Source organism: Salmo salar, chromosome ssa25 (assembly GCF_905237065.1).
Source record: "Salmo salar chromosome ssa25, Ssal_v3.1, whole genome shotgun sequence".
NCBI lineage: Eukaryota > Metazoa > Chordata > Actinopteri > Salmoniformes > Salmonidae > Salmo > Salmo salar.
In genome coordinates this window covers 12,464,418-12,491,608 of record NC_059466.1, presented here as the reverse complement: position 1 = coordinate 12,491,608, position 27,191 = coordinate 12,464,418, and the positions used below count along the sequence as shown (strand labels likewise).

General features: G+C 42.3%; 1 protein-coding gene across 8 annotated transcripts in view; it reads right to left on the bottom strand.

Annotated features, from left to right (window-relative positions):
- LOC106586174 (plakophilin-4) overlaps positions 1-23,677 on the bottom strand; it is a 132,651-nt gene extending 108,974 nt beyond the window's left edge. For all 8 annotated transcript variants that reach the window (XM_014173115.2, XM_014173116.2, XM_014173120.2 and 5 more), the window contains exon 1: positions 23,479-23,677. The gene's annotated coding sequence lies outside the window, so the exon portion shown is untranslated. The remainder of the gene's footprint in view (positions 1-23,478) is intronic.
- Positions 23,678-27,191: the final 3,514 nt, after the last annotated feature.

Genomic DNA, 27,191 nt, shown 5'->3' with positions numbered 1-27,191 from the left:
GGAGGAACCCAGGGCCAACCTCACCAGCATATGGTCTCACAAGGGGTCTGAGGATCTCATCTCGGTACCTAATGGCAGTCAGGCTACCTCTGGCGAGCACATGGAGGGCTGTGCGACCCCCCAAAGAAATGCCACCCCACACCATGACTGACCCACCGCCAAACCGGTCATGCTGGAGGATGTTGCAGGCAGCAGAACGTTCTCCACGGCGTCTCCAGACTCTGTCACGTCTGTCACATGCTCAGTGTGAACCTGCTTTCATCTGTGAAGAGCACAGGGCGCCAGTGGCGAATTTGCCAATCTTGGTGTTCTCTGGCAAATGCCAAACGTCCTGCACGGTGTTGAGCTGTAAGCACAACCCCCACCTGTGGACGTCGGGCCCTCATACCACCCTCATGGAGTCTGTTTCTGACCGTTTGAGCAGACACATGCACATTTGTGGCCTGCTGGAGGTCATTTTGCAGGGCTCTGGCAGTGCTCCTCCTGCTCCTCCTTGCACAAAGGCGGAGGTAGCGGTCCTGCTGCTGGGTTGTTGCCCTCCTACGGCCTCCTCCACGTCTCCTGATGTACTGGCCTGTCTCCTGGTAGCGCCTCCATGCTCTGGACACTACGCTGACAGACACAGCAAACCTTCTTGCCACAGCTCGCATTGATGTGCCATCCTGGATGAGCTGCACTACCTGAGCCACTTGTGTGGACAGTTTGATTTCACATAAGTGTGATTGACTTGGAGTTACATTGTGTTGTTTAAGCGTTCCCTTTATTTTTTTGAGCAGTGTATATACATATACAGTTGATGTCGGAAGTTTACATACACTTATGTTGGAGTCATTAAAACTCATTTTTCAACCACTCCACACATTTCTTGTTAACAAACTATAGTTTTGGCAAGTCGGTTAGGACATCTTCTTTGTGCATGACACAAGTAATTTTTCCAACAATTGTTTACAGACAGATTATTTCACTGTATCACAATTCCAGTGGGTTAGAAGTTTACATACACTAGGTTGACTGACTGGAAAATTCTAGAAAATGATATCATGGCTTTAGAAGCTTCTGATAGGCTAATTTACATCATTTGAGTCAATTGGAGGTGTACCTGTGGATGTATTTCAAGGCCTACCTTCAAACTCAGTGCCTCTGCTTGACATGAATGGAAAATCAAAAGAAATCAGCCAAGACCTCAGGGAAAAAATATTGTAGACCTCCACAAGTCTGGTTCATCCTTGGGAGAAATTTCCAAATGCCTGAAGGTACCACATTCATCTGTACAAACAATAGTACCCAAGTATAACCACCATGGGACCACGCAGCCGTCATACCACTGAGGAAGGAGACGCGTTCTGTCTCCTAGAGATGAACATACTTTGGTGCGAAAAGTGCAAATCAATCCCAGAACAACAGCAAAGGACCCTGTGAAGATGCTGGAGTAAACAGGTACAAAAGTATCCATATCCACAGTAAAACGAGTCCCATATCAACATAACCTGAAAGGCCGCTCAGCAAGGAAGAAGCCACTGCTCCAAAACCTGAAAGGCCGCTCAGCAAGGAAGAAGCCACTGCTCCAAAACCACCATTAAAAAAGCCAGACTACGGTTTGCAACTGGGGACAAAGATCGTAATTTTTGGAGAAATGTCCTCTGGTCTGATGAAACAAAAAAAGAGCTGTTTGGCCATAACGACCATCGTTATGTTTGGAGGAAAAAGGGGGAGGCTTGCAAGCCGAAGAACACCATCCCAACCGTGAAGCACGGGGGTGGCAGCATCATGTTGTGAGAGTGCTTTGCTGCAGGAGGGACTGGTGCACTTCACAAAATAGATGGCATCATGAGGACGGAAAATGATGTGGATATATTGAAGCAGCATCTCAAGACATCAGTCAGGAAGTTAAAGCTTGGTCGCCAATGGGTCTTCCAAATGGACAATGACCCCAAGCATACTTCCAAAGTTGTGGCAAAATGGCTTAAGGACAACAAAGTCAAGGTATTGGAGTGGCCATCACAAAGCCCTGACCTCAATCCCATAGAAAATTTGTGGGCAGAACTGAAAAAGCGTGTGCGAGCAAGGAGCCCCCCCCATCTTATTGTGGGAAGCTTGTGGAAGGCTACCCGAAACATTTGACCCAAGTTTACATTGTTTAAGCATTAAGGCAATCCTACCAAATACTAATTGAGTGTATGTAAACTTCTGACCCACTGGGAATGTGATAAAATAAATAAAAGCTGAAATAAATAATTCTCCACTATTATTCTGACCTTTCACATTCTTAAAATAAAGGATGATCCTAACTGACCTAAAACAGGGATTTTTTACTAGGATTAAAACTCAGGAATTGTGAACAACTGAGTTTAAATGTATTTGGCTAAGGTGTATGTAAACCTCCGACTTCAACTGTGTGTATATACACACACACACACACACACACACGTCAAAAGTTGACACCTACTCATTCCAGGGTTTTTCTTTATTTTTACCATTTTCTACATTGTAGAACAATAGTGAAGACATCAAAACTATGAAATAACACATTTGGAATCATGTAAAAAAAAAAAAAAAATATTAAATGGGGGACAAATGTTCAACAAAATTGAAATATATTTGATATTCTTCAAAGTAGCCACCCTTTGCCTTTATGACAGCTTTGCACACTCTTGGCATTCTATCAACCAGCTGTGTGAAATCAGGCCTTCATGGTCGAATTGCTACAAAGAAACGACTACTAAAGGACACCAACAAGAAGAGACTTGCTTCGGCCAAGAAACACGAGCAATGGATATTCGACCAGTGGAAATCTGTCCTTTGGTCTGATGAGTCCAAATTGGAGATTTTTCCTTCCAACCGCTGCGTCTTTGTGAGACGCATAGTAGGTGAACGGATCATCTCTGCATGTGTGGTTCCCACTGTGAAGCATGGAGGTGGTGGTGTGATGGTGCTTTACTGGTGATATTGTCTGGGATTTATTTAGAATTCTAGGCACATTTAACCAGCATGGCTACCACAGCATTCTCCAGTGATACGCCATCTCATCTGGTTTGTGCTTAGTGGGATTATCATTTGTTTGTCAACAGGACAATGATCCAAAACACACCTCCAGGCTGTGTAAGGGCCATTTGACCAAGGAGAGTGATGGAGTGCTGCATCAGATGATCTGGCCTCCACAATCACCCGACCTTAACCCAATTGAGATGTTTGGGATGAGTTGGACCGCAGAGTGAAGGAAAAGCAGCCAACAAGTGCTCAGCATTACTCCTTCAAGACTGTTAAAGCATTCTAGGTGAAGCTGGTTGAGAGAATGCCAAGAGTGTGCAAAGCTGTCATCAAGACAAAGGGTGGCTACTTTGAAGAATCTCAAATATAAAGCACTTTTTTGGTTACTACATGATTCCATATGTGTTATTTCTTAATTTTGATCTCTTCACTATTATTCTACAATGTAGAAAATATTAAATGAAAGAAAAACCCTTGAATGAGAAGGCGTGTCCAAACGTGTGACCGGTACTGTATACATGATGCCTTCTCTGACAGCAGAACACAAAAGGCTATTAGATCCCTAAACATTTTACTTTCTGAAAGGGCTCAGAAGCTGAAAGTGCTTTACTCTGACACACCCCAAAAGCTGGAGGAATGTATCCCAGTCCATGCTGGAGATAGTGTGTGTGTTTTTATTTTTAAACACACACACACCCTGATCCATCCAGTATTACTGTATACACAGTATAACCCAGAAGTAGATAGAAAACCTTCCTATTCACGTGGTGATATGGGATTAAAAGGAGGGTGAATTATTTTTTTAAAAAGGCAGAGGTTAGCTGTGTGGATAGACCGAGACCTCGAGTCAAGTGTTCTCCTACTCAATAGGATGACTGGAGAGGGATTTGAAATGTGGGAGGAATGTTAGATGTTCTGCCCGCCTCGGATGTCCTTGAATCACATCCTACAAAATGTTGGAACATCTAAAATCACTCTAAGATAATCTGAGCGTGTGTGTACAGGGACGGGCATGGCTCAAGATAAACCAGGAATAAGGCAAGAAACACAGTCAAACCAGGGCAGTTCACACAACTTATAACCCAGATAGACCTCTTCCAATGAAATGCATTAAACCAAAGCGACTCACCATTGCAAGTGAACAAGAGGGAGATTACTTCATGTGTAATAATTGAAGGGGTCTACATCGTGCAACCAGAAGACTCTGAGCGGTCATTCTTAGAGGAAGTTCCTCCTGTTCTGTTCATTCACCCTGCTGGCGTCCCAAATGGCACCCTAATCTGTTTTTTTGTGTGCATCGGGTGCCATTGGGGACGCAGCCACAAGCCTCACTGAGAGACTGATCCAAATGATTAAAAATCAGCTGTTCAACACACGTCATGTCGTGATAGCGCGGGGCTGGGCGCATAAATTACGCTCTGAATGTAAATGACGCCCAAAGAATTGACGACTTAAAAAAAGGGGATTGGAGTCTGCTGCACACCCTCAAGAATCAAGGCTTTTACATTGGCTCTGGGTTGATTAAATCTCTGAAGTGAAATGTTGGTCACACACGGACAAAAACACAGAAGTCAACTTAGGATTCTCCCTGGAAGAGCTGAATACGAGATGAATGCTCCAATTTTCTCCATGAGAGTGAACACGACAGGCTCATTTGCTAAAGCAAATCCAGCAGCAAAACAAAACCAAAACAGAAATAACACTCAAGCCGCCGCAGTGGTTCATAAAGAAGGGAAATTAAAATGGTGATCGGGGCTGCGGTGAAAGTTATTCATTCTTTCAGCCGGAAAGGCGGAAATAAATTCAGTTTAATCAATGTTCCATTCCATTCTGCCTCACACACATAGGTGTTGATTTATTTCTCCCATTTCAGGTGGTTATCAAATTTTAATGTGAACATTGTAAGTGTGCAGGATTTTATGGAAAGGACCAGTGAGAAATTCCAAGATGATCGAAATGACTGGAATCAAATAGGATGTTAAAAGTGCATAACAATTGGCCTACTGTTGGCAGTGATCTGGCTCCCACAATGCATCCTGCCTGGAGTGAATTACCGAGCTGTGCACATCGGCTGCTTCCCCCGTTTTAGACCGATTACAGCAGCTGATGAACTGCCTTCACTGTCCTCTGACAAATGATCAAATCACACCACTGGGAAGAACAGCATTAGCTTATCTGGTCGGCCTATTCATCAATAGGGCATCCTTGTAGGCTCATTAAAGCGGACGGGAAGTTAAGGGGGATGACAGCAGCAACAATTAGTCACACACACTTCCCTCTGTGGGATATTCATGTCACTTTACTGTGTGTGTACTCACGCAAGAACACATGCAATTGTGGAATGCGCGAGTGTATATTGGGGGATTAATATGATCACAGTGAAGTATCAACATCACGTCAACCTTGTTTATCGGCGATGCTCCATCACTGGTATTGACAGGGCCAACATCCAGCAGCCATCCCGCCGTGGGCAGAGTGCCCAGTAGGGCTGTGTCAGCTTTCCTCTACAACACCATGAGAAAATGACATGTGGTATTAAACGCAAAGCCGTGCCGCCCGCCAGCCATCCCTCACAACTCCCGTCCTCCAGTTCCTGTTCTATGAGCTAGCCGTCTTGCCCGTCATGTTCCCTCCAAGTCAACATCCACATACAATTTGTCATGCATCACAGTCACAGGTTTGTGTCCCAAATGGCACTCCATTGCCTATGAACAAAAATATTTCGAAACCCCCCCCCCCCCCGCCACATTCAACAATTTCACTGAGTTACAGTTCAGAAAAGGAAATTCGGTCAATTGAAATAAATTCTTTAGGCCCTAATCTAAGGATTTCACATGCCTGGGAATACAGATATGCATCTGTTGGTCACAGATGCACTGACACAAAAAAAATAAAGGGTAGGGGCGTGGATCAGAAAACCAGTCAGTATCAGGTGTGACGACCATTTACTTGCCTCATGCAGCGCGACGTTACAAAATTTGAGAGAAACGCATATTTGTTTTTTCAACCAGAGTCCTATAAGTAGTGTACAATATAGGGAATATGGTGCCATGTGAGACTCAGATTCAGGCTTCCGCTTGGAAACAGAGGCACGGGATCGCTTAGGTTTCCCGTTGACACAGAAATCTATCATTGGTGATAGCACATGTATAAATCCCATTGGCATCAACTAAAAGAGGAGCTATGACCTGCAGTGGGAGTGAGAGGTAACCAGCTGAACACCATGTTAGAAATATTAAAAAGGCAGTCCCATCTGTGACATACAATCCAGAGGAACTGGGATTCCTTATTCCAAATGTGTAACAGCGAAAAACAGCTCAACTCCATTACTATGCCGCTACAAAAGCAATTCCTCAACTAACATTAAACAACGTTGTAACTGTAGTAACTACAGTATTACACATGTATAATGATTAAAGGAGCTGGTGTAAAGCGGTGGTCGGCAACTGGCGTTTTGTTTTTGTTGTAGCCCAAAAATCACCAGGAAGTAAGCTAAAAAGTATGTTAAATTTAGGAAATCTGTTGCCAAGTATTCCCGCAAATTAAGAAAATTGACATATGTGATCGTGTCTCAATGTTATCAAGGTATGAAATGATTTGTATTTGGAAAATAACATCAATTTTTTGGGCTTAGTTGTGGTCAATTTGCAGTGTACAAATGATTATAATTATTTTCCCGGCCATTCGCTTGGACAAAACCGGCCCGCGGCTGAATCTAGTTGCCTACCACTTGTGCAAAGCAACTTAATCTAAAAGTGTAAAACTGTGACTAATAAAAGTTGATTTGAAAACTACTTAAATGTAAAAAGTGTTACCATCATTAATGCGCACACACAGCACTTAGTCATTGATATGGAAAGGGTCAAACCACCATAAGAAATGGGAGAGAAGTTGACACTATGGAGGAAAGGCATATAAACCCCATCCCAATAACCAATGGGAGGAGATTATTGGGTAAGGAACAGGGCATCAACCTATTCGTTAGTAGAAACTACCAGCAGTATATCCTCGAAAAGATAGGGTTAACGCAGAAGGAGTAAATCTAGATCTGTCGACATCTCCTGTGACGCTGCCTATTAAAATATTCAGCGCTTTGTTTATTTATTTTTTATTTCACCTTTATTTACCCAGGTAGGCTAGTTGAGAACAAGTTCTCATTTGCAACTGCGACCTGGCCAAGATAAAGCATAGCAATTCGACACATACAACAACAGAGTTACACATGGAATAAACAAAACAGTCAATAATATAGTAGAACAAAAGAAAACAAAAAAAAAGTCTATATACAGTGAGTGCAAATGAGGTAGGTTAAGGCAATAAATAGGCCATGGTGGCGAAGTAATTACAATATAGCAATTAAACACTGGAATGGTAGATGTGCAGAAGATGAATGTGCAAGTAGAGATACTGGGGTGCAAAGGAGCAAGATAAATAAATAAATAAATACAGTATGGGGATGAGGTAGGTAGATAGATGGGCTGTTTACAGATGGGCTATGTACAGGTGCAGTGATCGGTGAGCTGCTCTGACAGCTGGTGCTTAAAGCTAGTGAGGGAGATATGAGTCTCCAGCTTCAGAGATTTTTGCAGTTCGTTCCAGTCATTGGCAGCAGAGAACTGGAAGGAAAGACGACCAAAGGAGGAATTGGCTTTGAGGGTGACCAGTGAGATATACCTGCTGGAGCGCATGCTACGAGTGGGTACTGCTATGGTGACCAGTGAGTTGAGATAAGGTGGGGATTTACCTAGCAGAGACTTGAAGATAACCTGTAGCCAGTGGGTTTGGCGACGAGTATGAAGCGAGGGCCAACCAACGAGAGCGTACAGGTCGCAGTGGTGGGTAGTGTATGGGGCTTTGGTGACAAAACGGATGGCACTGTGATAGACTGCATCCAGTTTATTGAGTAGAGTGTTGGAGGCTATTTTATAGATGACATCACCGAAGTCGAGGATCGGTAGGATGGTCAGTTTTACGAGGGTGTGTTTGGCAGCATGAGTGAAGGATGCTATATAGGAAGCCGATTCTAGATTTAATTTTGGATTGGAGATGCTTAATGTGAGTCTGGAAGGAGAGTTTACATTCTAACCAGACACCCAGGTATTTGTAGTTGTCCACGTATTCTAAGTCAGAGCCATCCAGAGTAGTGATGCTGGACGGGCGAGCAGTGATCGATTGAATAGCATGCATTTAGTTTTACTTGCGTTTAAGAGCAGTTGGAGGCCACGGAAGGAGAGTTGTATGGCATTGAAGTTCGTCTGGAGGTTAGTTAACACAGTGTCCAAAGAGGGGCCAGAAGTATACAGAATGGTGTCATCTGCGTAGAGGTGGATCAGAGAATCACCAGCAGCAAGAGCAACATCATTGATGTATACAGAGAAGAGAGTCGGCCCGAGAATTGAACCCTGTGGCACACCCATAGAGACTGCCAGAGGTCCTCCGACTTGACACACTGAACTCTATCAGAGAAGTAGTTGGTAAACCAGGCGAGGCAATCATTTGAGAAACCAAGGCTGTCGAGTCTGCCGATAAGAATGTGGTGATTGACAGAGTCGAAAGCCTTGGCCAGGTCGATGAATACGGCAGCACAGTAATGTCTCTCATCGATGGCGGATATGATGTCATTTAGGACCTTGAGCGTGGCTGAGGTGCACCCATGACCAGCTCTGAAACCAGATTGCATAGCGGAGAAGGTACGGTGGGATTCGAAAATGGTTGGTAATCTGTTTGTTAACTTGGCTTTCGAAGACCTTAGAAAGACAGGGTAGGATAGATATAGGTCTGTAGCAGTTTGGGTCTAGAGTGTCACCCCCTTTGAAGAGGGGGATGACCGCAGCAGCTTTCCAATCTTTGGGAATCTCAAACGATAACGAAAGAGAGGTTGAACAGGCTAGTAATAGGGGTTGCAACAATTTTGGCAGGTAATTTTAGAAAGAGAGGGTCCAGATTGTCTAGCCCGGCTGATTTGTATGCTTTAGAGAGTGGCGAGCAGGGGGTCACTGAGAACCATGCTGCCGTCCATTCAAATGAGGGGGTTGTTGCTGATAACTGCATGAAAAGCATGTTAACAACAGCCTTGGCATTGGGGATGAAGTACATTGCTCGTGAGAAGAAAATAAATGTTCCGTCTGAGGCGAGTCAATCATTAAGGGCCAGTTAGCGTGCAGCTAGCGTAGGGCCGATAGCTTTACAGCTCATTAACACTTCAAAAAACAGGCCCCCCCACCTTATCGCTCCTGTCTGTAGATGTCCTTGACCTGCAGTGTGGGAGGTGAGATGGCCTCATGGCCTCCACACACAGTGTTCAGTCTACAGGCTGTTTCAAATCGGGACGTTGCACTCTGTTGTCTGCCTAGACAAAACACCCGTCTTCTACTGTCCTGGACTTCAACACAGCCACGAAAAGAGGCCTGGCTGTAAAAGCACTATTACCCTATTTTACAATGTTTAACTTTCATAAATTGTTATATTCCAGCTCCTTGGAAAGCTTCTGCAATACTTCAGAGTGCTGAGCAATAGATTAAGTCATAGTATGAAAAATAAAGTGAAGCACCGTTCACCTTTAGCCTGTGAAATCAAACTAAATCAGTTTATCATTTTATTCTAAGGTCTCGTTTCATTTGTCACATTTGCCTTCCCTTCTTTGGCGCAAACAAACGTCCTGTCACATTGAATCTGTGAAGTAACTGCCCCGCGGTGTATCGTTGACCTTAAACCGCAAGCTACAAAGCTGAGCACCAACATCTCAGAGAATCCTGCACAATAAAAGCCAATGTATCAGTGTCTGTTATACAAGTAAACTTCTCTTTCAAATCCTCATTCACTCTAGCAGAATCCTTAACTGGAACAGCTCAACTATTTTGGTGAGTCAAGTCTTCAAGGACAGGTAAAACTGTTTAAGGATAAAAAAGAAAAGGAAAAAGGCCTTTACAATAGAAAAGGTCAAGTACACATTTACTTTCCAACCTAGGGATGGGGCATACAATACAATGTAGAGATTGATTGTCACAGTATTTGCATGCATTTACCTGCACAAGGTGTGTCTGAGGTTAGCTAAGCTGATGTGTTCCAACTCAATGTATTCCATTTAGAGTCTTCCTTGGGGGCTTAGCAAAAACAAAACGCAGTATGTTCCTGGGGCGCTAACATGCATTGAGCCATGTAGAGAAAGGGAAATGAGCATGAGGGAAATGGCAAAAAAAAAAAGTCCAATCACCTTCAGCTGCCCTTTTAAAAACAATGCTTTGGTGGGGCCAGTGAGCTAAATACCACACTCTACTTTGTTAAAATGTGTCTATGAACCTTTTGACCTAACTAATGGCACTTTTAAACATGAACTCTTTGAAACACAAGATGGCTTATAAAGCAAAGCCACAGGAATGGGGATATAGAGCACTGTGAGGGAGTGGGAGAGAGCTGGGTTGAGGGATCTATGACAAGAGCTTTTAATTGAAACATAAATCACAGCCAACAGGTTAGTAAAATAAATTCCCCCTTAGTTGTAATCTCAGTTATGATTCATGTAGGCCAAGCATGACTTTACTGCTCCGAGGTAGAATGTGTGCTTTTATCAAAGGCGTTGATGCATGTCTGGAGGGAGCAATAGCCCTAAGTGCAGTGTCATCTAGTTCATCATGCTGCAGCTCGTGATGCTCCTCTTTCCTAAAAATCACTGTTCAAGTATTATCAATGTAGTGCATTTCATGAATACCAAATATTTCAAGACATTTCTTAAGGTCAAACTAGCTCGTCATATCAACAACTGTGAGGAAGGTATGAGCAGCTGGGAGTTTAAAAAAGGCCCAATGCAGCTGTCTTCATATCAATATTAAATCATCTCTGGGTAACAATTTAGTACCTTAGTAATAGCTTTCCATTAAATATTGTTAAAAAGAAACAAACATAGCTTGTTTAAATTATGATATGCCCTTGTAGTGTTTAGTGAAATTTCAGCCTGTTTGATGGGATGGAGTTTTGGACCGCCTGATGACAGAAAGAAAGCTCCAAACCGCTCTGCTAATAACAGCTAGTTTTCCCCTCCTCACTCAGACAGCCCTAGCAAAATTCTTGCTTGAGAAATTAACATTTACTAAGAAGCAATTTGTTTTTACCATTTTAAAACAAGCACAGTAAGGTACTTAATTGTTACCCAGAAATGATTTGATATTGAGATATAAATGGCTGCATTGGACCTTTAACTTATCTACCACCAGGTGATGTCACCAGGCAAGCTGAAATTCCACACATGCAAAACCTGCTGATTAGAAGATCCTGTGTAGATTGTAATTTCAACCAGCAACTATCAGGAAATAACACTGAGAAAGAAAAAAAAAATCTGTTTATCAGCTGTTGTACAATAGGATATAAAATACCAGAGAAAAAAAAAAAACACATTTACACTGCACTGGCCCTTTAACTACATGATCCAAATAGAGAGGTTTTGGCAAAGCAGTTGGAGTGAAATGGGCTGATATGAGGCCCTTCTCGCCAGTGATATATATTCAATAGTAAAACTGGTGGAAAATCTGCCCTTTTAATGTGTCGACTGCCTGACATTATACAGTATATAGCTGTTAACTATGGCCATTGGCCACTATGCTAAGTTGTTAACCTTGTCTGACACTACACAGAGGGAGTAAATTACAGGTTATTCCGGGACTGTTCTCCACTTCCAGGATCATGTCAGAACTTTGTCCTGGAAAGGGAAAACCTGAAGAGAAGAATGTGCAGTGGAAATGTCTGATTTGTCGAAGCTCAAGGCTCAAAATTCATCAGCTTTGATCTTGTCACTATATCAAGACCGTGAGCCACATGTCTTTATCAAGTTAAAAGCTTCTGATGGGAGTATTCTAGCTCAACATGAACACTAGATCTTAAAACCAACCGCTGTAAAAAAAAAAAAAGGTACATAATAGCATCTGATGAAATGCCAATATAAATGTCATGTACTTGAACCTTTTCAATGGCTCAACCCCTTTCACTGAAGTTAATTATCAAAACATACAGCACTTTGAAATTGCTTGACATTTAACAAGTGAATCTTCTTATCTGCTTTTGGAATGGTCATGAAGGAAGCAGGTGAGGGGTAGGGATCCTGCAGGTTGGCTTGTGTAGAAGGTTGGCTTATACACTGTTGCAGTTTTAGACTTGGAGCCTCCGCAGCCTGCAAAAGCCTCTGACATCAGCCCACATGGCTTGAGGAGAATAAATTGGTTCCTTGACATAGGGGAGATGCCATCACCTCAAACCTAGCCTCGTCGAGATTCAGGCTTCCCTTGAGAAGTTCCATGGCAGAAATCAGTTAAAGAGGGGTGGGAAACTGGTGTAAATCAGTGATGCCCTCGCAACAAGTCCACCAATCAAATGCCTTGCTAACCAGATTAGTGCCACAGGAGTAAGAGTGCGTGAGGACTAAACATTTCAACAAAACAAGCACTGGTGAAAGAACATTTTAGAACGTTTGCAGCAGGCTGGTTTACACTACATTTCTCTGTTATTTAGAGATGAGCTGAAGCTCAAGCAATGCTGGCCATATCAATATTTTAAAATGTTGATTTTTCTGGAGTGATATTTGGCTGTGCAGGCTAGCATGAAAGACAAGAAGTAGCTAGCCACAATGGATGTTTGTTTTGAGAAGTCAGCTAACCTAGGTATAACTAGCTACAAGATAGTTACATTTCTCTCACGATTATAAAGCCAACAACATTTTTATAAAAACAGCATGCGACTCACCACCTGGATTCGGTCTTATGTAGCAAAATTTTCACAATTAAATAAAATTCCAATCCACAGAGTAACATTAGCAAGCCAGCCATCTAACTCCAGCTGACTAGCTAACAGCAAGCTTTAACTAGCAATACAAACCGATTGGTTAACTTTCGCTAGCTATGACAAACCGGCTTGATCTTAGATTCTTACCCGTATACATGGATGAAAGCTTCACGGCAGACTGATTCATTTTCAGAGTCAGAGAGATTCAGCACGGCACGATCGTCCTCCAGAAAGTAGTCCATCTCTCGGCATGTCCAGCCCACTGATTATCTCAGCCAATCATGGCTAGCGGGAAGGCTGCTGACTTTTTCCATGGCTTAACCAACTAGGCTCGTAATTTAACAATTTTATTCGTATTTACAGACAGCATACAAGTTTGATATTAAGGCACATGAAAGTAAACATGTTCGAGGAGACATTTCTTTGAACTTATTTTTTATGTTCAAAACGGCTCTCCTGTGAAGTCGTGACTTCAAATCAAAATAAAATGTTATTTACCACATGCGCCGAATACAACAGGTGTGAAATGCTTACTTATGAGCCCCTAACCAACAACGCAGTATAAAAAATTTAAAAAATACAGATAAGAATAAGAAATAAAAGTAACAAGTAATTAAAGAGCAGCAGTAAAATAACAATAGCGAGACAATATACACAGGAGTACCGGTACAGAGTCAATGTGCGGGGGCACCAGTTAGTTGAGGTAATATCTACATGTAGGTAGAGTTATTAAAGTGACTATGCATAGATAACAGAGAATAGCAGATGTGTAAAAGAGGGGGAGAGTGGGGCAATGCAAATAGTTTGGGAAGCCATTTGACTAGATGTTCAGGAGTCTTATGGCTTACGGGTATAAGCTATTTAGAAGCCTCTTGGACCTAGACTTGACACTCCAGCACCGCTTGCCGTGCTGGTAGCAGAGACAACGGTCTATGACTAGGGTGGCTGGAGTCTGACAATTTTAGGGCCTTCCTCTGACACCGCCTGGTATAGAGGTCCTGGATGGCAGGAAGCTTGGCCGCAGTGATGTACTGGGCCGTACGCACTACCCTCTGTAGTGACTTGCGATCGGAGGCCGAGCAGTTGCCATACCAGGCACCGATGCAACCAGGATGCTCTCGATGGTGCAGCTGTAGAACCTTTTGAGGATCTGAGGACCCATGCCAAATCTTTTCAGTCTCCTGAGGAGGAATAGGATTTGTTGTGCCCTCTTCACGACTGTCTTGTTAGTGACTGACCATGTTAGTTTGTTAGTGATGTGGACACCAAGGAACTTGAAGCTCTCAACCTGCTCCACTACAGCCCCGTCAATGAGAATGGGGGCATGCTCGGTCCTCTTTTTCCTGTAGTCCACAATCATCTCCATTGCCTTGCGACATACGCCTAGTTTCCTGAATCGGGTCACATATTATTGATCTAAAAGGTCAATAATATGCATCTAGCTCATCCAGGGTCAGTGATAGACAGTACATAGAGCAACTATCTCCATCAAACTCAAGTCCCACTAAACACAAACCAGATGGGATAGCATATCACTGCATAATGCTGTGGTAGCCATGCTGGTTAAGTGTGCCTTGAATTCAAAATAAATCACCAACAGCGTTACCAGCAAAGCATCCCCACACCATCACACCACCTCCTCCATGCTTCACGGTGGGAACCACACATGCGGAGATCATCCGTTCACCTACTATGTGTCTCACAAAGACATGGCGGTTGAAACCAAAAATCTCACATTTGGACTCAGACCAAAAAAAGAACAGAATTCCACTGGTCTAATGTCTATTGCTCTTGTTTCTTGGCCAAAGTGAGTCTCTTTCTTATTGGTGTCCTTTAATAGTGGTTTCTTTGCAGCAATTCAACCATGAAGGCCTGATTCACCCAGTCTCCTCTGAACAGTTGATGTTGAGATGTGTCTGTCACTTGAACTCTGAAGCATTTATTTGGGTTGCAATCTGAGGCTGGCAACTCTAATGAACTTATCCTCTGCAGCAGAGGTAACTCTGGGTCTTCCTTTTCTGTGGCGGTCCTCATGGGAGCTAGTTTCATCATAGCGCTTGATAGTTTTGCAACTGCACTTGAAGAAATGTTCAAAGTTATTGACATTTTCTGCATTGACTGACCTTCATGTCTTAAAGTAATGATGGACTGTCGTTTCTCTTTACTTATTTGAGCTGTTCTTGCAATATTATCGATTTGGTCTTTTACCAAACAGGGCTATCTTCTGTATACCACCACTACCCTGTCACAACTGATTGGCTCAAACACATTAAGGAAAGAAATTCCACAAATTAACTTAAGGCACATCTGTAACTTGAAATGCATTCCAGGTGACTACTTCATGAAGCTGGTTGAGAGAATGTCAAGCTTGTGCAAAGCTGTCAAGGCAAAGAGAGGCTACGTTGAAGAATGTAAAATATATTTTGATTTGTTTAACACTTCTTTGGTTACTACATGATTCCATACGTGTTATTGCATAGTTTGTGTCTTCACTATTATTCTATAATGAAGAAAAAATAATAATTGTTCAAATAATGAAAAACCCTTGAATGAGTAGGTGTGTCCAAACTTCTGACTGGTACTCCATGTCAGCACATAAAAGGAAAGTACAAAATGTGTTATATGGTTTGCCTCATACATTGTCTACTGGTATCATTTTAACTTGAGAACATATAGCTCAACATGTAAACAATGTGTGACTTTAGCTATTCTCTGCTTCAGAAGACAGATGCCCATAAAGCCAGTAATCCCATCATACTGTAGGCCTATGGTTGCATTGGCAATGCATGCCATATGATAAGCTACCAAATGGATTAAGATAGCTGATACAGTGAAGTTAAAAAGTATTTGATCCCCTGCTGATTTTGTACATTTACCCACTGACAAAGAAATTATCTGTCTATAATTTTAATGGTAGGTTTATTTGAACAGTGAGAGACAGAATAACAACAAAAATCCAGAAAAACATGTCAAAAATGTTATAAATTGATTTACATTTTAATGAGGGAAATAAGTATTTGACCCCTCTGCAAAACATGACTTAGTACTTGGTGGAAAAACCCTTGTTGGCAATCACAGAGGTCAGACGTTTCTTGTAGTTGGCCACCAGGTTTGCACACATCTCAGGAGGGATTTTGTCCCACTCCTCTTTGCAGATCTTCTCCAAGTCATTAAGGTTTCAAGGCTGACGTTTGGCAACTCGAACCTTCAGCTCCCTCCACAGATTTTCTATGGGATTAAGGTCTGGAGACTGGCTAGGCCACTCCAGGACCTTAATGTGCTTCTTCTTGAGCCACTCCTTTGTTGCCTTGGCCGTGTGTTTTGGGTCATTGTTATGCTGGAATACCCAGCCACGACCCATTTTCAATGCCTTGGCTGAGGGAAGGATGTTCTCACCCAAGATTTGACAGCACATGGCCCCGTCCATCGTCCCTTTGATGCGGTGAAGTTGTCCTGTCCCCTTAGCAGAAAAACACCCCCAAAGCATAATGTTTCCATCTCCATGTTTGACGGTGGAGATGGTGTTCTTGGGGGTCATAGGCAGCATTCCTCCTCCAAACACGGCTAGTTGAGTTGATGCCAAAGAGCTCCATTTTGGTCTCATCTGACCACAACACTTTCACCCAGTTGTCCTCTGAATCATTCAGATGTTCATTGGCAAACTTCAGACGGGCATGTATATGTGCTTTCTTGAGCAGGGGGACCTTGCGGGCGCTGCAGGATTTCAGTCCTTCACGGCGTAGTGTGTTACCAATTGTTTTCTTGGTGACAATGGTCCCAGCTGCCTTGAGATCATTGACAAGATCCTCCCGTGTAGTTCTGGGCTGATTCCTCACCGTTCTCATGATCATTGCAAGGTGAAAGTGGTGAGACCACGAGGTGAGATCTTGCATGGAGCCCCAGGCCGAGTGATATTGACAGTTCTTTTGTGTATCTTCCATTTGCGAATAATCGCACCAAATGTTGTCACCTTCTCACCAAGCTGCTTGGCGATAGTCTTGTAGCCCATTCCAGCCTTGTGTAGGTCTACAATCTTGTCCCTGACATCTTTGGAGAGCTCTTTGGTCTTGGCCATGGTGGAGAGTTTGGAATCTGATTGATTGATTACTTCTGTGGACAGGTGTCTTTTATACAGGTAACAAACTGAGATTAGGAGCACTCCCTTTAAGAGTGTGCTCCTAATCTCAGCTCGTTACCTGCATAAAAGACACCTGGGAGCCAGAAATCTTTCTGATTGAGAGGGGGTCAAATACTTATTTCCCTCATTAAAATGCAAATCAATTTATAACATTTTTGACATGGGTTTTTCTGGATTTTTGTTGTTGTTGTTGTTATTCTGTCTCTCACTGTTCAAATAAACCTACCATTAAAATTATAGACTGATCATTTCTTTGTCAGTGGGCAAATGTACAAAATCAGCAGGGGATCAAATACTTTTTCCCCCCTCACTGTATACTGAGAAAGAGTGACAATCAAATAAAACAGATTGAATATCTTACAACTAGACAAAAATGAAATGTCCACTTGAGAACACAGAAAACAGCACCCTTCACTCTGTGTCAATTGAAATATAAAAAAATATATATAAAAAAAATTCCCCATCAAAACCGTTAGCATAAGTTAGAGAGATCCATTTTTTTGCATGGGCTACATCTCAATCCACCGCATCCGCCTATGTCGGCCTTCCGCATCTGCAGTGGAAGGTGGCCGGGTTGCAGCGGTGTTTGTCATGCCATGAGACATCACAAAAAAAAATATTTTCAAAAAACGCCTGTAGTCTCCGAACGGTTTGGCCTACAAAACTAATAACCACACTATGGACTCTCACGAATACGATGGTGTTCTCCATTTTATACACAGTTGCTTTGTGAGAAGGTGTTAAAGTTCACAGTTAGCCATTGCTATGTAAATGCTAGCTGAAAAGTACCAGTGACCTGGCTTTGATCCCAAGTGAGAGCAGGTCTGCCGGAACCATGGCCCAGTGAGAAACAGGTGACGGCCTGTGTAGATGGAAACAGAAAAGTCTGAGCCTTTTGGGTAAAATACTGGGCTAAAACCTGTATGGAAATACGCAATTAGTCTCTTGGGACCTCCATCTTCATCTACAAACACAGGCTTTCACAGCTTTCCATATCTGAGGACAGAATACATAAAAAAGAAACAGGCTTCATTATAATTAAATTAGACAGCACTGGATATTATGTTGCTATTATCTCTGTCCTCAGTTGTTCCCCTCTACTGACTGGAACTAGAGAATCTTTTCATAATGTCCTCCCACAAAGCATACTGTGTTCAGTAGCCTACACTCTCTCTTCACTGACAGCTGGAGCTGTAATTTCACCCTCTTCCATGGTTGTTACCTGCAAATGAATTTGGAAACTTTTTAAATTTACAATGATTATAACATTAGCTAGCTAATATAACATTAGCTAGCTGATGAAATTTAATTAATTTAGCTAAACTGTGGGTAAAGTTAACTAGCAAGCAGCTCAGTTAGCCTACAGTGGCCTACTACTAGTACTGTAATACATCGAACATTTTCAAAATGTATTTACTTACTTGAATAGGTTCTCCCACTGCCTCCATTTTTGGGGTCCTTACAATAACAAAATAATCAAGATATTTCCGGTGGTAGCAAAGCGCAGCCAGCAGCCATGTTGACGAATGGAGGCAAAAAGTGTGTTTGTCACCAGAGCAGTTTAGAACGTGTTGTGACGTTTGACTTTACCAGCGTAACTTCCACTTTCAGTTTCAATAAATATAAATATTTTAAAAATATATATATATTAAAAACGCAAAATGTCGGCCACACTTGATGTGTCCTACCCGGACGGACAACAGTGACGCACATAACACACAGCACCCCTTCTACGGGCGCAGGGGGAGGTGTCTTGAAATGTAACATCCAAATCAAGATCAGCTGCCCATTCAAACCGTTTTTGCAATACAACAAACTCCAGACCTCCAAGGGAGAGGCGTGATAACGATGTGATTTTGGCGTATGACAATGCAAGGCTACCTCAAACCAAATCCGGCACCCAAGGGTGCCTGCACACCACTCTGGGACGACAAGTGTAGTATTTCCCCTGAACCCTATAAGAGGGTCAGCGCACCACTGAATAGTGAGGCTAGGTGATACATCTAACTATAGGGTTCTCAATGAAGGAAAACATCTATACCGACAAAACAACAAAATCACTGGTCATTTTGGACACAGCTGAATGTGTATTACTTACGGCGATTTGACATTAGAATTAACAATTGTCCATTCATCACACGGAGTCATGCCAGGTTAAGTCATCCAATGCTCACTGACTGCTGCGGAATTCTCTGGAGGCCTTGTTTGTTAGGCAAATGTGCTCAGCGGAGAGACGGCCTGTCCCCTTCAGGCTTCTGCCTCTCTTAACCAGAGAGCGGGCTCCCCGGAGTGATACAGTAACAAGCACTTTGTCTTTGAAATATTCAACAATATGCCATCCTGCTCTTCCCCGTCGAGGTAAAACTGCAGGTAGGATTAGGAGCTAGAAGAAAATACTCTCTTCTAGCGAGTGAGCCACATCTGGAGCAATTCACACTGAAATTAAAATGGCTCTTTCCCATTCACTGCTATCCACTCCACATAGCACAAGGCTGGAGAGCCGCTGGTCTTTCATACTCAGTGTGCCAGGACTACGGAGGGCTATTTCACTGGACAAAAAAAAATCTACTGTGTGCCTAATCTCTCAAAGCGCTGACATGCTTTGTGTTCATTATCTTCAGCCACCCAGGATCCAACCAAAGCATGAAATCTGGAGTTCATCTATATATCCAGTAAGATCAGCAGGCAGCCGCCGCACAGTCCTCACCAAATCATCTCACTGTACCACAACCGAACAGCCCATAGTAGAAGAACTGAATGCACACTGCACGTGGAACATAATCCTTGAATTACCTTGATTTTATATACAGTACAACTCATGAAGGTTAGCATTCAAATCTAATAGGACACTAGGCTAGATTCAGCAATATGCCTGGTATTTATTAAAATAGTATCCAGTTTAGTGAGGGCAGCGGTTCAAAGTTTCATGTGTGGGTGTTGGTTTGTCTCTTCTCGCTCTGTTGACAAGGTCACCGATTAAAATATGTTCCACTCACAGTTCTTCTATTCCGGGAAAAGTCTTGTCTCCCATGTGATAGAACAGGGATCGATATTACAGGCTCAACGTGGAATTTCTCTAGTCTACAACTTGTGGTCGTCCTCAAGGAGTAGGCTAACAATCTTTAGACCACACCATGCAAATGTGGGATGGAAAGAAAGAAGACTTGATCCTCCATTTTTTTTTTTTATCAAATAAAAAAGAGGGATCCTAAAGAAGAAGGGTAATAGCAGCTCTTGATGGATACCCACTCTTTTAATGGATATTATGATTCAGTGATGCGACCAGCCACTGAGCCACAGTATCCCAAAAGGCACCCTAATACCTACATATACTGCATGACTTTGGACTATGTTATTTGCATTAATCCAGTGGATATTTGTTTTTCAAACTCTGCAATCACATGAGTGCTACAGCACTTACCCAAATAATGGTCTCTTCCTGGTGCACACTTGCATTAAAAGGGTAACTGCGCCCAAAAATCTAGAATTTTTCAATTTTTTCCCAGACCTCAAATTGTCTCTTGGTTTAACATTGTTGTGGACTTAGAAGAAAAAAAAAAAAAACAATTGGTTGTTCTAAGTCCACAACAATGTTAATTGAGAGTGAAAACCTGGAAAAACAAAAACTGAGAAAACAGAATTCAGGATTTTTTTTAAACTGATTTTATAGGGCCCTAGATATGTAGCAGAGTGAGCTGAGCTTTGCCGTGCTACTGTCTGTTTGAGCAGCATTAGAGAATGACTTATCAAGAAGGGGCGTCTAAGAACAGCTGAACTATTCATCTGACTGATGTCAGCTCCTGTTAAACAGATTCTGACATGAACGTGGGTTCAATAGAATCACACCAAAACAGAGAGAAAAAAAAAATGGCCGTTCTCAGGCTGAGTTCCAGATGGCGCCCTATTCCCTATATAGTGCACCACTTTTGACCAGGACCCATAAGGCTCTGGTCAAATGTTGTGTACTAAGGAAATAGGGTGCCGTTTAAGACAGAACTTGGTGGTGTTTGTGCAGACTCAGACTAGAACAGCAGCATTTGTTCCCAACACCACGCAAGCAAAGGAGCCTTCATCTACAGCCAAAAGCTCTGCCAACAACATAAGTAATGCACTGTATTCCTGATTGCATCTATACCAAGATAAGGAGGAGGATGAGGGTCAGAAACTCTCATGGGGTCAGACTATTCAAACAAACGTTGTTGTGGTCGTTGTTGAACCCACAAGATTTGCACTCCTATGGACTCCAATAAGACATTTGCGATTGTCTCCCATTGTGCCACGATGGAGCAAAACCACACACAAAAAAAACTCCTCACCATTTATGCACTGCAAGGGCAAAACCACCATCTCCATACCAGAACACTTGCACAAAATGTTTTTATCTGGAGCCTTTGCTGCAATACCTCACGAGAAATCTTCATGTTTTTAGATTAAGTGGAATTCCTTCAATAGATGTCAGCTGTTGGGACTGTGGCTTGGGTAATGTGAATCACGAGGAGCATTGCATAGTGCATCTGACCGGGGGGGGGCACACTGACTCAGAGTATAGTTGTACAAATATCACCTCCACCACCTAGTGAGCTACTGTACAGTTGAGGGCTAGGTATGTCCAGAGTTAGCCTCTAAAAGCAATTAGACCCAGGTTTGGAGACTAGAGATCTTCCTGATATTTATGTTGCTGATGATATTATAGTATGCTACATCAATGCCATGTTCAATTCTATTATCATTGACACCAATAGATGACCAGGCAAACATAATACTTTTCAACAGAGGAGGAAACATGGAGAAGGATTGGAAGAGAACCACAGTGAGAAACAATTCCTTAGAATAACCAAAGGGTTATTTTGAACACAGTGCTGCACACCAAAGAGTGCAGAGGTCACCAACTGGACCAAAAGTGATTTGATAAATGGTAGAACTGAACAAATAACTATTTCATACAGCTGTCCATCAAATCTCCATAACAAAAATCGCCCAAACACAAAACCTATGCAGTGTTTCAGCTGCCCTGACAAACAAGGAAATTCCTTTTCGATGCCTTCATGTACACGTTGTGAGATGTAAGAATATGTTATAATCATATACAAGTGTCCAGAGGCAGTGGTACTGGTCACAGTCACATATGCCAATCTATTTCTGCATAGTGCATATGTCCTTGTAAAGGTCTTCCAATGCAAGGCAGCGGTCTAAGGATACTGGTCTTGCGAATGACAAAGTGTGATGATGGCACAGCAGACTACTCCTATATGGTTTGAGTTATTTGAATTATCAACATCAGTGATATTGATAATGAAAGCATTTTCCCTCTAAATGCTGTGGCTGCCTTCTCTCATTCCTATGGAGCATTTAGTTCAGATATTTGTGAACACTGCTATTGGTTCGTTTTAAATAAACGAATGAAAAGAAAACGTGGAGACTTCAAACGAGATCGAGTAGGCTAGCTTGGCATCGCAATTGTAGGGAACCGTTTTCCTGCCATCTATCCTGATTAGGACACGGTGATTCCACCGAGACATCTAGGCAATAGTGCGCGCTTGGGAAAAGAATGGCACACTAAAACCTGGCCTTGTTCCTTACACTTTAATAGGCTACTGATGCTAAATAACCGTTCACACGGCCTTCAAACTGACACGACTTCACTTTTCTGTCGAGTTGCCTTGTGTCAATCTGCGCAAACGTGTTTTGCCTTGATTTGCATGAATCCAGAAAACGGCTATGGGACACGTGAAGTAGTATAGCTGATTTTTCTTCTTTATACTAGCTGAGATTAAAACACGAAAATGTTAACCGGACGACAAAAGAAAAACACCAGCGTTGTCAATCCCAAATAAATTGTATCAATGTTAGATAGGTCTACAATTATTAGGCCTATAACTTAAATTAAGCGACGGGAGTCACTCTCGACCGTGACCAAAAAAAAAGGTCGTTTTGGTTCGAAATGGGTGCAGAACTATACAACATTTTTAATCTGGCTACGTAATTTGAGAACGGAAAAAGAAAAAAAAAGCATCAATGCCAATGGCAAATATAGTGACTGTTAGACCAGGTAAAGGCATTGAATACAGTCGTGAGTTGAAACCGAAATAAACGTGAGAAAATGAAGAAGGGTAGCGCATGAATCTCCGCCCCTAATCCTCGCATTCCTCAGATTCCCACACACTAAACTCAACCTGCCTAATTCATTTTCTACCGGTGCATTTACACCTCAGAGTCACAGCCCTACAAAAAGTAACACTTCATGCAACGTCCACAAGATACAATAATGGACAAATCAAAAGTTTCGCCTACAATGTATCAAGGGGCAAACTCAATAACCAGTGGATGACCCTCAGGAGGTGTGCGTGGTAGTGTATCAGTCACAAGAGAAAGATTAGTTTGCGTTAAGGTCCTTGCTTGCTATGTATAGGCTATAGCAAAAGCAGGAAATAAACAACACATGCTGCACTGTTTGTATAGTTAACAAAAAAAATGAATTTAGGACTTAAATAGTAACTTGTCTAGCGCAGACTTTTAGCCTGCAGATGTTTTCATTTTTACAGATTTTCTCCATGCTTTCAGAATGAATGAAAACGAGCCTGTACCTTAAGGAGTATTATTGTGATCGCTGTGTTTTGGCGTGGATCCACATTGGAACATGTAACTTAATCAGCATGGAAGTAGCACCTCTACAAGTCCGCTCTTAGTCCCATGCAGTGTAACTCGCCTCCATAGTCAAGAACAAGATCCCTTCTTCCCTCTCCGCTTCCACGCCAAAGGAATACGAGTATGCATGACGTCACCTCGCTCTAGGTTTGCAGTTTCAGTATTCATTGGGTCTAGTTTGTAGAAGAGGGCGTTTCACTGGAGACTCGCTTTGTTGAATAGACCAATGGTAAGGGGAAAACAGTTTCCTTGGTTACACATTTTGTTAAGCAGGATACCATAATCATTTCGTAAATTGTTTGCCATTGTCAGTCCCTTTCTGCACCTTTATCAGTGGAGGCTGGTGGGAGGAGCTATAGGAGGACTGGCTCATTGTAATGGTTGGAATTGAATACAAGGAACTGTATCAAACACAACAAACATATGGAAACCACATGCTTGACTCATATGGAAACCACTTGCTTACAATGAGCCTGTCCTCCTATAGCTACTCCCACCAGCCTCCACTGACCTTTACGTAGGGTAGTCTGTTTTGTGTCATATCCACCCGAGGTTACGCATGAATTGATTCATACAGTAGCCTATACAGCGGCGTAAAACGTGAATTTATCTTGTTCAGGAGTTGGCCTAATAATAAATATTGCCTAATCCACAGGGTAGAACCGCGCATACACTACAGTTAAAAAGTTTGGTGTCACTTAGAATTGTCCTTATTTTTGAAAGAAAAGCACATTTTTTGTCCATTAAAATAACATCAAATTGATCAGAAATACAGTGTAGACATTGTTAATGTTGTAAATTACTATTGTAGCTGGAAAAAGCTGATTTTTAATGGAATATCTACATAGGCGTACAGAGCCCCATTATCAGCAACCATCATTCCTGTGTTCCAATGCCACGGTGTGTTAGCTATTCCAAGTTGATCATTTTAAAAGGCTAATTGATCATTAGAAAATCCTTTTGCAATTACGTTAGCACGGCTGAAAACTGTTGTTCTGATTAAAGAAGCAATAAAACTGGCCTTCTTTAGGCTAGTTGAGTATCAGCATTTTGGGGGTTCGATTACAGGCTCAAAATGGCCAGAAACAAAGGACATTCTTCTGAAACTCATCAGTCTATTCTTGTTCTGAGAAATGAAGGCTATTCCATGAGAGAAATTGCCAAGAAACTGAAGATCTGGTACAACGCTGTGTACTACTCCCTTCACAGAACAGCACAAACTGGCTCTAACCAGAATAGAAAGAGGAGTGGGAGGCCCCGGTGCACAACTGAGCAAGGGGACAAGTACATTAAAGTGTCTAGTTTGAGAAACAGACGCCTCACAAGTCCTCAACTGGCAGCTTCATTAAATGGTACACGCAAAACACCAGTCTCATTGTCAACAGTGAAGTGGCGACTCTGGGATGCTGGCCTTCTAGGCAGAGTTGCAAAGAAAAAGCCATATCTCAGACTGGCCAATAAAAATTAAATATTAAGATGGGCAAAAGAACACATGGAAACTATGTGTTTGATGTATTTGATACCATAACCTGATAATAGCTAAGTCAAGGGCCACATCTCGGTAAAGAAAAGAAGTAATGCAGAGAGCGTCAGCAGAGCCAAGCACTGCCAGAGCCACCTATGTGAAGCTAACCACAATAACAATTAGTCACAATAGTGGCCTTCAAAATAAAAGTCCCGTATTGAAACTGATGCAAACTGATACAAGTAGTGTAAAAATGCAATATTTGGACTATATAATGCTTGAAAAGTTCGCAAAATTGTTATATACATAAAAAAAACAATAATTAGTTAATTTGGCAAAATAGGACAAATCAGTTGAAATTGCACTGTGGATGTATTAGACTTCATAATTGCAATAATACTATGTATATTGAACATTCAAATTGTAATGTACATTCTTACATAGGGATCTTGGGTCCATAAAATGTGGTATCAGCCTACTAATTAACACCCAGAACCGGCGCCAGGATAAAATTATATAGGGGACTGTTTAAATTGGCGGGAAGGCTACAGATTTCGCACCAATCACCGCTGCGCTGTATCAGCACAAAGGACAACGCCCTATACACACTAAAGCGAGGCCATTTTCGTAATGAACAAAAGCTATAAGTTAGATAGGGTAATTAACATATTACATACAAACAGCCTATGTGAATGCAGCCCTACACACAGCTGTCTTACCAAAATAATGCAAACTCAATGCTCAAAGTAGTAGTCTAGTTATTCATGCATGCAAACAAAAATACTGAATAGCAGTTTGGCTTAGAATACCGACACTGTTATCGCAAATAAATTAATGCGAACAGAACAAAATAGCCGTACCAGTGGAGGCGCCTCAGAAGAGGAAGCGGAGGACCATACTTCTCACTGAATTTCATACAAATAAAAATAGTAAAACATTTAAAAGGTTATCCTTTTTAAATCTTTACTAAATATATTTATATCACCATATAATTGATTAAAAACACGTTGTTTTGCAATGAGGTCTACAGTAGCCTTAACAGCACTCTGTAGAGACCACCATGGTATAGCCGGAGGACAGCTAGCTTCCATCCACCTCTGGGTACAATGGCTTCAATACAAAACCTAGGAGGCTCATGGTTCTCACCCCCTTTTATAGACGTACCCAGTAATTATGGCAACTTCTGAAGGATGTCCTCCAACCTATCAGAGCTCTTGCAGCATGAACTGACATTTTGTCCACCCAATCAAAGGATCAGAGAATTAATCTAGAACTGAAAGCATAAGCTACAGCAAACTAGCTCTGCAGTGCATAAAATGTAGTGACTCAAAGAGAGAGAAAGAATAGTTGAATAAATTAATTGCTTAAAAAATGAAGGAGAAGCAAGAGAGCTATATTTTGACTTTTTTTTCACTTTCACTTACTTAGCTAGCAAATGCAGCTAGCTAGCTAATTTACCCTACTCAAACACCCAGCTCAAACAAAGGGATGCTTTGTCAGCTAGCTGGCTATGACTATGCAACACAACACTGGAACTCTTCCAAGTCAAGGTAAGCTTTAGGTTTTACAAATTCATTGCCACCGGGGCCGCCAGTGTAACTGCTAAACTGCTTATTTAACTTTTACTGACTGTACACTCTAACGTTACTGCGAGATTGTAGAGGGTTTACTAACATGATAGTTCTATTAGCTATGTTGACTATGATGTTACTTTAGCAAATATGGTGACAACGATGTGGGCTGTGTGTAGTGGTTATGATATGGTTTGGCTTGGAAAGATTTTTTCAGCTGGTGTGTTGTGCATTGGAGTCCACAAGCGAAGGGAAAAGGTGAGAGGAGAAAAGCGCATAAACGCGAGAAGGAATACAACGTGGAGGCCTCCCGAGTGGCGCCGTGGTCTAAGGCACTGCATCGCAGTGCTAGCTGTGCCACTAGAGATCCTGGTTGAGGCAGCGCACAATTGGCCCAGCATCGTCTGGGTTAGGGGGAGGGTTTGGCCGGCAGGGATGTCCTTGTCCCATTGCGCTCTAGTGACTCCTGTGGCGGGCCGGGTGCATATACGCTGACACAGTCTCCAGGTGTACGATATTTCCTCCGACACATTGGTGTGGCTGGCTTCTGGGTTAAGCGGGCATTGTGTCAAGTAGCAGTGCGGCTTGGTTGGGTCGTGTTTCGGAGGACGCATGG